Source organism: Balaenoptera physalus (genome assembly GCF_965194825.1).
Source record: "Balaenoptera physalus genome assembly, chromosome: 2".
Classification (NCBI taxonomy): domain Eukaryota; kingdom Metazoa; phylum Chordata; class Mammalia; order Artiodactyla; family Balaenopteridae; genus Balaenoptera; species Balaenoptera physalus.
This window is the reverse complement of record NC_138883.1, coordinates 128313685-128324639: the sequence shown is the minus strand read 5'-3', so window position 1 is coordinate 128324639 and position 10955 is coordinate 128313685. Positions and strand designations below refer to the sequence as shown.

The 10955-nt window shown below is 40.2% G+C and overlaps 1 pseudogene across 1 annotated transcript; it reads left to right on the top strand.

Annotated features, from left to right (window-relative positions):
- The first annotated feature begins 2255 nt into the window (after positions 1 to 2255).
- LOC309655232 (E3 ISG15--protein ligase HERC5 pseudogene) lies at positions 2256 to 6103 on the top strand (annotated as a pseudogene). Its single transcript has one exon. The product of its transcript is annotated as an E3 ISG15--protein ligase HERC5 pseudogene (transcript).
- Positions 6104 to 10955: the final 4852 nt, after the last annotated feature.

The window sequence follows — 10955 nt, the reverse complement described above, 5'->3', positions numbered from 1 at the left end:
CCCATACACAGTGAAGTTTCCCATACTAACCGGAAAAATCTTTCCACCAAGCCCCGTCAGGAAATCGTCCTCAGAGTGCTTTCTCGGGGAAGGGAATTATACCGTGTGTGTGAGCTGAGGAGGCAACCCTTGTAGAATCTTGGAACCCTGGCAAGGGTGTTTCTAGACCTTATGGAGCTAGATAAGCTGTGTTTAAGCCCATGGAGATAAAAACTCTCGCAAGCCTTCCCAGTTGAAGGTACTTCTCCGGAAGGAGTGCAGCCAATTTGTTCTTATGGAGAAAATAACACCTCTGCGGCCGTGTGTTCTTTCAGTGAGTGAAAGACGCTTTTAAAGTGTGGGGCAGGCAGTGTCTTGTTTAAGATCCCGGTGTTGCCATTCTAATCCAGAGGTGATAAAGTGGCCATGCAGTCGGTGTTTGAAGACTGATTGGGAAAGGATGCCTCGGTGCTGTAGGCTAATTGCTTCTCCCCGTAGAGAGGGAAATACGAACCTGATTCGTACGACCCAGGTGAATGAACAATTTTTGCGAGTGTACAGTCAAGGTCGCAACACTGATCCTTAGCGAGCTTTTGGGCAATGCGTTTGTTCCCAAGTGCCTGAAGCACCGAGACTTTTCTATCACAAACAGGTAACGAGACTTTTTTATAGGCTAAATTGGTCGAGTCCTTTATGCAGAGACCTAGCGATTCTTAGAAAGTGCCCATTCTCTCCCATACACAAGAGAGGGTTTCCCACCCTAACAGCGATAGCTTTTTCGAGGCTGCCGACAGGAAATGCTTTTCAGAGCCGTTTTTTTCAAGGAAGAGAATTCCTGCCTGTTGTTAGCAATGCATTACTGTAGATACCCGTAGAACTCAGCAATTGCCTTAATATGTGTTGTGGAGCCAGAAAAGCTATGCCTATGACTCTCGAGGGAAAAAGCCTTTCCCAAAGCACCGTTCAACATACTCTGCACGGGAGGTAGGGAGGCCGTGGTTCCTCGATGCCGCAGCGCGTTCCGCCCTCTCCGGCTCTGCCCCTCGACAGTCGGTGGCAGTAGGCGTTCTCTGACCGGCCGTCTCCCTCTCTCCTTGCCTCGCCGCAACTCGTTCTCTTCCGGAGGTCCGGAGAGCTGAGGCAGGCCGTGGAGCCCGTGAAAAAGACAATGGAGCGTAGGTCACAGAAGAGGTCACGGAGCGGCACGGGCTTGGTCCCTGTGTCCCGGCCCGTGGAGCCGCGTGGCGCGAAGCTCTGGCTCTTCCCCCATCGCCTCCGGGCTCCGCAGCGCGCTGTCCCGGAGGACCGAGGCAACGCGCCGGAGGTGCTGCATGCGCAACTCCTGGCGGTGCTGGAGCGCGATGGGGCCGACGTGGAGGCCCACCAGCTGCCAGTGGGGAGCGATGGAGCCGGGAAGCCGAAGTGCATTGTTAGGGAAAAAAATGAATATACATTCTGTGGATCGTTAAGGCAGAGCACATGCTGGCTGTATCCTCAGATGGAAACCATATAGAACCCTGTTCTATAGCATAGAACATGCAAAGTTTCAGTGCATTTTACAAGAAAAAAATATAATTCAGATCACATGTGGAGATTATCATCCTCTTGCACTTTCAAAACGTGGTGAGCTTTTTGCATGGGGACAGAACTTAGACCGTCAGCTTGGAGTTGGAAGAATATTTGCTTCAACCCCCACACCACAGATTGTGGAGCACCTCTAATGGTCCCCTTCGTTCAGATTTCTGCAGGAGAAGCCCATAGCATGGCCTTATCCATTACTGGAAAGGTTTACTCATGGGGAAAAATATTATTGTGGACAGCTGGGCCTGGACCACAAAAACAATAAAGATTCTCCTTCCCATATTGAAGTGTTGGACAATCAGAAAGTTGAATTCCTCGCTTGTGGAGGCTCTCACACTGCCCTGCTCACAAAGAGTTTTTACTTTTGGTGATGGAAAGTATGGGCAGCTCGGTCACAATTCAACACAGAATGAGTTAAGGCCCTCTTTGGTAACTGGACTCTTTGGGACTAGATAACCCAGATAGCATATGGAAGGCAGCACACACTTGCTTATGTTTCTGATTTGGGGAAGGTCTTTCTTTTGGTTCTGGAAAAGAGGGACAACTGGGAAACGGTGGAACACATAATCACCTGCTACCATGTCCCACGAAATTGCCATCAAATGAAGAACTCAAATTTGAAAGCCGTACCTCAGAAAAGGAGTTAATGATTGCTGGAGGGGATCAAAGCATTTTGCTTTGAATGGAAAAAAAGAATTCCTATGATGTTAATCTGAGGAGGAAAATTCCTACCTTGAATGAAGGCACTACATGTAAAGAGGTGGATTGCTGATGTGGGAACTAAACAGTGGCAAAATACAAAAAGGGAAATTAGAGTAATATTTTCATCTCTTTCATGTCTGGCTGGAAGTTTTTTAAGCTAACATATTTGCTGGAGAAACGATGTCTATTCATTTGGACTTAAATACAGCAAGGGACACCTTTAAGGAGTTAACCCCAAAGGACTGGATTACTAACATGATAACCACGTCTCAGGGTTACTCTGCTCAAAAATCTTCCATTTCATTCTCCACCTCAGGAAGCTTTAGAAGTTTTCTTCCTTCTCCCAGAATGTCCTGTGATGCATGATTATAACTGGGACAGCTTGGTGGTTCCGTTTGCAGAAGCTGTTTATAAAATGAGTGACCAGTCATCAGAGGTTCTGGAGGAATACTGGGCATCTCTGTAAGAATCTGCTTTCATGAAATTGGTCCAGGTGTAAAACAGCCATCGTTTCTCAACTGAATTATTGGACTGGAAGTACTGAGCATAACTATCATATTAAAACTCTCCTAGAAATGTTGAAAAAGCTGCACAGGGTAAACCAGACTACATGTCAACTGCCTGAAAATATCTTCAAAGTAAATGAACTCACACACTTGCTTGATTTTTATGAAGATGCATACAGAGGTCCTCCTGGAAAATGAACTCAGACACTTCAATGGACATCCAGTATCCTGTCATATTCAGTAATTTTCCATTTATCTGTAATATTCTGTCGAAAATTAATCTACATTATGCAGTGTCACTTTTAAAAATACAGAAGAAATTTTGAGCTTCTATGCGGATGGCTTGCATTGTGGAACAAGAAGGGTCTGAATTAGCTTTACGGCGCACCTTGAGTCTAACAGTCAGAAGGAGTCACTTGGTTGAGGATGTTTTGAATCAGCTAAATCAATAAGAGATTGAAGATCTGAGGAAAGAGTTACTGGTTTCATTTAGTGGAGAAATTGGATATGACTTTGGAGGAGTCAGGGCAGTTTTTCCAGTTTCTCTTTGAAGAAATGACCCGGCTAGAATATGGGATGTTCACATATCCTGAAGAGGCTTCCTACATGTGGTTTCCTGTTAAGCCTAAATTTGAGAAGTTATTTCTTCTTTGGGGTTCTGTGTGGATTCAATTGCAATGTTGCTTACATCCCTTTCCCACTGTCTCTGTTTAAGAAACTTTTGGACCAAATGTCATCATTAGAAGACTTGAAAGAACTCAGTCCTGTTTTGGGAAAGAGTTTGCCAACACTTCTAGATGATGAAGGTGATGACTTTGGAGAAGTATATCACATCCATTTTAATGTGCGTTGGGACAAAAATGATGTAGACAATTCTTAACGGAAGTCACATAACTGACCACCAGACTAACAAGAGAGACTATGTTTCTAAATATGTCAATTAGATCTTCAACATCTCTGTAAAGGCGGTTTATGAAGAGTTTCAAAGAGGATTTCACAAAGTGTGTGACAAGGAGATTATTGAATTTTTCCATCTTGAAGAACTCAAGGGTGTGATTATTGGAAAATTACGACTGGGAAATATTTGAAAGAATGCACATTATGAACAAGGATACGACAATTCACATCCCACCAAAGGTTTACACAAATTGACTTTGGAGGAAAAGAAAAAATTCCTCTTGTTTCTTACAGGAACTGACAGAATTCAAGTGAAAGGTTTAAAGAACATGAAAATACCATTTTGCTGTACTGGAAATTTGAATGAAAAAGATCCCATAAGAACACAGACATGTTTTGGTGTCCTCTACCACCCTAAATATTCTACCTTTAGAATTCTATTCTTTACCCCTTTTGGTAAATATTTTCAAAAATAAAATTAACTCAAAAACAAAACAAAACCACAGCACCTTGTGGCCCACGATGTCTTACGGGAGGAGACAATCGGCCCTGTGTTTCCATGAGGGCTGAAGATACCCTGGAATTGTAATGTGTTTAAGATCTCCGTTATGCTCTCCAGTGAAGAAGAGCTTAAAAACTTTCCTGCCATCTATGTTGCAAAGGGGAATCAGAGGAGATGGCTTTCCATAGTCGTATACGTCTTGTTTCCCTTTGTAATGATGTAGCTTTGTCTTAAAAGCTAGGACATCGGTCTTTGAATAACTGTATTCAACCAGGGCATTGAATATTGTTCCAGCGTTTGGAGAAAGTAAGGCAAAGGGAGAGAAACGTCAACCCCTCCTGGTGATTACCTCGAATAACAAGTTGAGGGGATATCGGCTTTCAACGGAATCAGGCGAGTACGTTCTTTGCAAAGCTCGCAACAGCTCATTTCCCTGTGAGTAACCGTGGGCGTTTCTACTACGTTCGTGGAAAGCACCTTTCGACAGTGGGCTTTTGTTGGGAATAAACGCAGCTGAACATGTAGGGTTTTCCATCACAGACCGGTCACCCGTCTGTATATTTAGGCAGGATGCCTCACTGCTTCAGGCTAATTACTTCTTCCTAAAGAGACGGAAACATGAACCACATTATAGTTTTAATTTGCGTTTTTCTAATAATTAGCAATAATGAGCATCTTTTCATGTACCTGATGGACATTTGTGTTCTCTGAAGAAATGTCTTTTTAGGTCTTCTTTCCTTTTTTGATTGGTTTGTTGGTTTTTTTGATTTTGAGCTATTTGTATATTTTGGAATTTAATCCATTTTCTTTTCCATCATTTGTAAATGATATCTCCCATTTGTGAGTTGTCTTTTGTTTTGTTTTTGGTTTCCTTTTCTGTGCAAAATGGTTTAAGTTTAATGAGATACTGTTTGTTTATTTGTTTTTATATCCATAACTCTGAGATGGATCCAAAAACATATTGCTGCTTTTTATGTCAAAGAATGTTCTGCCAAAGTTTTTTTCTAAGAATTTTATAGTATCCCACTTACATTTAGGTATTTAATCATGAGTTTATTTTTGTAAGGTTTATTTTGTATGGTTTTAGAGAATATTCTGATTTTATTCTTTTATCTGTAGCTGGCCTGTTTTCCCAGCACCACTTATTGAAGAAACTGTCTTTTGTCCATTGTACTTTCTTGCCTCTTTTGGTGTAGATTAACTGACCTTGTGTGAGTGGTTTTTTGGGGGCTTTCTCTCATCTTTCTTTGCTTTATTACATCTGTTTTTTGCCAATACCATAGTCTTTTGATGACCGTAGCTTTGTAGTATAGTTTGAAGTCAGAAAGCTTGATTCCTCCAGCTCCATTTTTCCTTCTCAATATTGCTTTGGATATCTGAGCTCCTTTGTGTTTCCATACAAATTGTAAATTATTTTGTTCTAATTCTGTGAAAAATGCCACTGGTAATTTGACAAGGATTGCATTTTATCTAGATTTTTTCTCCTTATGTAGGTTTACTCCTAGGTATTTTATCCTTTTTTTTAATGTGATAGTAAATGAGATGATTTTCTGAATTTCTTTTTCTGATATTTTGTTGTTAGAAACAACAGTGTGTAGAAACACAGATCTCTGTTTATTAATTTTGTATCCAAAACTTTACTGAATTCACTGCTGAGGGTTAGTAGTTTTCTGGTGGCATATTTAGGATTTTCTGTGTATAGTATTATGTCATCTGCAAACAGTGACAGTGGTACTATTTCTTTTCTAATTGGAATTCTTTTTATTTCTTTTTCTTCTCTGATTACCTTAAGACTATGTCTATTGAATGAAAATGACGAGAGTGGACATTCTTGTTTTTATCCTGATCTTCATCATTGATAGTGGCATATAATTTTCTTTTTTGTGTGATATCTTTGTGTGGCTTTGGTGGCATCACCACCAAATGATGATGGTGGCATCATCACCATTCATGATGGTGGCATCATGGAATTAATGGGAAAGTGTTTCTTTTTCTGCAAGTTTTTGAAATGGTTTCAGAATGGTAGGTAATAAGTCTTCTCTGAATGTTTGGTAGAATTCACCTGTGAAGCCATCTGGTCTTGGACTTTTCGCTTTTTGGAAATTTTTAAATTACTGATTTTATTTCTATACTGGTAATTGATCTGTTCATATTTTCTATTTCTTCCTGCTGAAGCAGGTACAATCTCTTTGGAGATTATACCTTTCTAAAAAATTTTTCCATTTCTTCTAAGTTGTCCACTTTTTTTGGTGTATGGGCTCTACATTTGTTTCCTTGTTTCTTCTCCTCCTAAACCAGGGTGACTATGTCACCCTAGTCAAACAAATATTTTCAATTTGTCTCTTCCTTATCGTTTCTTCTTAATCCTATAAAGGTTTCTTGCCTTCCTTCCTGTTTGGCACTACTCCAAAAGAACACTATCTGCTTCATGAAGTGAAAAAGTTTGAAAAGTTTGAAAAAGTTATTACCTTAAACAGCTGTAGGGAAGTTAAAATTAATTGAAATCCTTGCTAAATTCTGGTAGATACCAAGTCTACACTTTCTACTTTAAACACACTCACTCCAGAGCTTGAAAAATGGTTGCTAGGAAAACTGGCAGAAGCCAGCAAAGGCTGAGAAATCTTACCAGAGTCAGCTCTGCGGTGAACCTGAGCAAGAAAGAAAGGTAAAATCTCATGCTGTCTCGCCCTTTTCAAGTACAGAATCTTGTGAATTTGGTTTTGGGAGTACCCATTGGCTGGATACCTTTCAATCCTTTCTCTCCCAGCAACACCTATAACCTCTTTGTTTGTCTCATTTATGTCCTGAAAACTTGGCTTGGCTTCTGCCTGCTTGGGACATGAAGGTTGTCAGTTTTCTTGATGCAGGAAACTCAGTCATCATGTTCTGAGCCCCAGAATATTGCTGGACAGAAATGTGGGTTGCACTCTATTTGCAGCGGAGGTTCTACTTACTTTTGACAGCTCTCAGAGGAACGGTCTGTCTTTATTTCTTTTGGCTATGTTTGGGGGTGGTTCTGAATTTTGGGAGTGTAGTACTCTTGTCACCGTCCTTGGGGCCTCTTGTGTCTATGGGGTCATTTAATATCACTGGGAATATTCACCGTCTCAACTAAAGAATGTCACGTCATCGAGCCCTACAAGGATTGAGTCATTAATCACTGCAGTTGCTGACCTTCAACACACCGTGAAATCAGTTCAGAGTGCAGATCAGAATGAAGCACACTGTGCTCTAGGAAAAAGGCCTTCAGACAGTTATTTTCAGAGGAAAATTTTATGCATCCAAATTTTTGTATTTTTTCCCACGCTTAAAAAGACTAAAATCAAATATATCTGGTTTCCATTACTAACAGCAACTTTTTACTGAGACGTGTGGTTGATTGCAGGTATCCTTTTGCCAAATTCACATATATACTGACCTCCTTCATTACTGTTTTGGAAGAGTTCCTCAGAGCTATCTGCGAGGCTGTCTCCAGGGATACAGTCCTCAGTAAGGCACTGAAAAAAAACTTGACTCACAGCTCTTACATTGTGCATTTTTCCCCCTGTCAACAGTTTTGGTGACCCATGAAGGTACCACAGGGTACCTTCCTTCCTCTTCCTGAGCTCTATGAGGGTCTGGAGCCGTGGTGTCAGTTAAGGGCCCCTTGTGCCCACCCACCTCCTTGATGAGTCCAGATGAATTTGGCCGAGTTTCTCATGGTACAGCATATCTAACTCTTGATTGAAGATCCTGAGTTTATTCAGAAGCTGTTGAATTCCTCTTTATGAATAGGCTATCACTGAACTTACATTCAAGAAAAGGTGCCTGTATTTGCTCAGTTGAGAGACACTGAGGTTACCTCCAGTTGAGAAAGAGCTGGATAATTTTGTTTTGATTGGATGATTACGTAGGAGACTGACCTGATGTCAACTTGGCTGTCTTAACTGAATTTTTTTTTAGGATAAAACCAAAAGTATCACAAAAGAGCTCAGCTTTGAAGGAAAGGGAGATGTGCCCTCCCAGTCAGTTACAGATCTTGAGGCAACTGAGAAATTTACAGGAATGGTGGAGGGAGAGTCCTCACACTGTGCAGCAGCCACATAGGGAATGTTATTAATTAATTAAAAACTTGCTGCTCAAGGGACCACATGTAAGAGCTGGCCGCTCAGTGTTCTGAGTACCCATGGCAGTTTTAGACTGCCTGGGGAGAAACCAAGACTTATAAAAAGAGCTAAAATGACTTTGGGGGTGACATTTAGAGTAGTTAAGCTCACAGGGAGCACACCAGCCCACTGTGCAATTTTATTAATAAATTTTATCCCAAATAAATTCAACTTGAAATTGGGAAATAGGATTTCTAAGATAAATGAAGGGTGTCAGAAAGCGAATCTTTAACACCAAAGCCAGATTCATGTACAATACATATGGAACTATTTGCAAGTACCTACTTAATTGAGGAATTTATACTAAAGGAGATCTCAACCCTAAATGGCCAAATTAGGGTTCTTTTGATACTCCAAAATTGATGTTTTTGCATATGCAACTAGAAAATGCTGGCCATAAGATCAAAACAGACGAATAGAATGCTTACTTTGTATCTAGAAGCCTCTAAAAGAAGAAATGATAAAATAACTTCTTTGCAGGCAACCAAGAAGAAATTGCTTGAACTCTATCAAAATTTTAAAATGCTGCTAGCACTGACACTGTCTCTTTCACTGCTCCTCCATGAGATCATCTATTTGAACAGCTGCTTCAGAAGCTATCTATCTTTCTCATCATTTTCTCTGCCTCTTGCTGCTCCCTCTCCTCTGGTAAAGGAATCAGAGGTAGTTATGTCCCTTTTCAGGAGAAACTTATTACAGGAATAGGCTAACCAACCTTGGTGCATTCTTGGACCCAAGCAGAACTTAGAGTTTTAGGTAAGGATTTTCCCTGTCCTAGTCAAGACCCATTGGGATTTGTTAAGGAATTTAACTATCCGAGTTTATGAGTCTAGATTTTCAGACCTGTATCAACTGATACAGCTGTTTCTGAATTAATCATAATTCTCCAACCACTGAAATGATCCTAACTTAATTTTGCCTTTTTAGAAGGTTTAGATGAAGAACTGGCTACTCTAATCAAATTAAGTTGGTCCACATTACATGCAGACACTCTTATCAAACTGGTCAACCATCTTTTCAAAACCATTAAAAAGAAAGAAAAACCTATACTTATAAAAAGAACAAACTTTTAATTGTAGCAATTTACTGTCAGCTGAGAGTTAACCAACCTCCACACTGACAGAAAAATATGGATTTTTTTTTCTTTTACTGTGGAGAGCCCGAACATTAAAATTGTTTGTATTTAGAAAGTAATCTAAAAGGTAAACTGGATTTTACACGTGAATTTCAAGTTAAATAACAATAAGGCTGCTCTGAGGGAACACAAGGACACTTTCATCTTTTCTTCACCAACACCATGGGAGAAGTAGAAATGAGAAACAAAGGCCTAATAGATACAGGAGCCACCTTTTCAATCCTACCAAAATTAAAGCCTCCCTCAGAGTAATATTTCAACGCAAATGATGGTGGTTTCTAAAGCACCTCTTAAAGCTCTTGAATCATTACCTTTAGAATTTTACTTAGAAGAACTTAAAGGAAGGCATTCCTTTTCCCTAGTAGCAAGTGCTCCGATTCACTTGATAGGTAGAGATATATTAGAAGTCTATGAAGCCCATATTTTTTTTCACTCATAAAGGGGGAATTTTTCATACCAGAAGGATTAATCAGACTTCCTTCACATATCATGTTTGTGACCCATGATGAAAGTAATGCTGAACAAGTTACTACATTTAGTACCTAAAGAAGTATGAGCATTTGAACCTCTTTGCTGGGGAATAGAATATTCTGAAGCTATAAAAGACCCTTAAATATCTCCTGGCTTAGATATTGGGGCATTGGGGCACATGTAATTTACCATTCTCCCTCTTTGTTCATGTAAACAAGGGGACTGCAATAAGAGTATAATTGAGCAGTATGTCCCTTACTACTAGACAATCGGATATTATAGCCAACAGATATTATAGCCAACAGATTCAGTAGATTCAGTCTTCCCCCTTGTTTCTGGGTTATCACAGCAATAGCTGGGCGGTATCATATCAGAAGAGAAAAATCATATCACCCTCTCACTTTCTTTGTTCCCCACTCTGTGAAAGCCTTACTAATCTCTCATCACACACAACATTACTCAGCAAGCCCATTAATCGCCCATGAAATTACATTTCTTTCACCAAATATAACTCTTCACAGGTGTAATAAGCTTAATCCAGATACCCTACTACCAGAGGAAACAGAAGTCAATGATGAAAAACATGACGGCATTGTTTTAACTGACAATCATATCTCCCAGGAGATTTCACAAAAGCCCTATGGATAACCCTGATTTTATATTATTCACTCACAGTTCATACCTGTGAGGACATCATGGAAAATACCAGGCTGGTTTTGCCATCATTTGTCCACTGCCAATCTTTGAAAATGCTGCCTTACCTAATAGCTCCTCTGCAAAACATGAATGAATAGCACTAAAAAGAGCCTGCCAGTTGGCAACAGAAAAGCCGCTAATATTTACACAGTCACTATGCTTTTGGGTGGTGCATGATTTTGGTATGCTTTGGACTCAAAAGGGATATTTAACAACCTCAGGACAGCCTATTAAAATTGGGAAACAAGTAGCAGAATTATTTGATGCTATTCCGCTGCTAAGTGCATTACTTTTTATTAAGGTATCGAGTCATGCAAAAGGCTGGCATTGCAGAAGCAAAA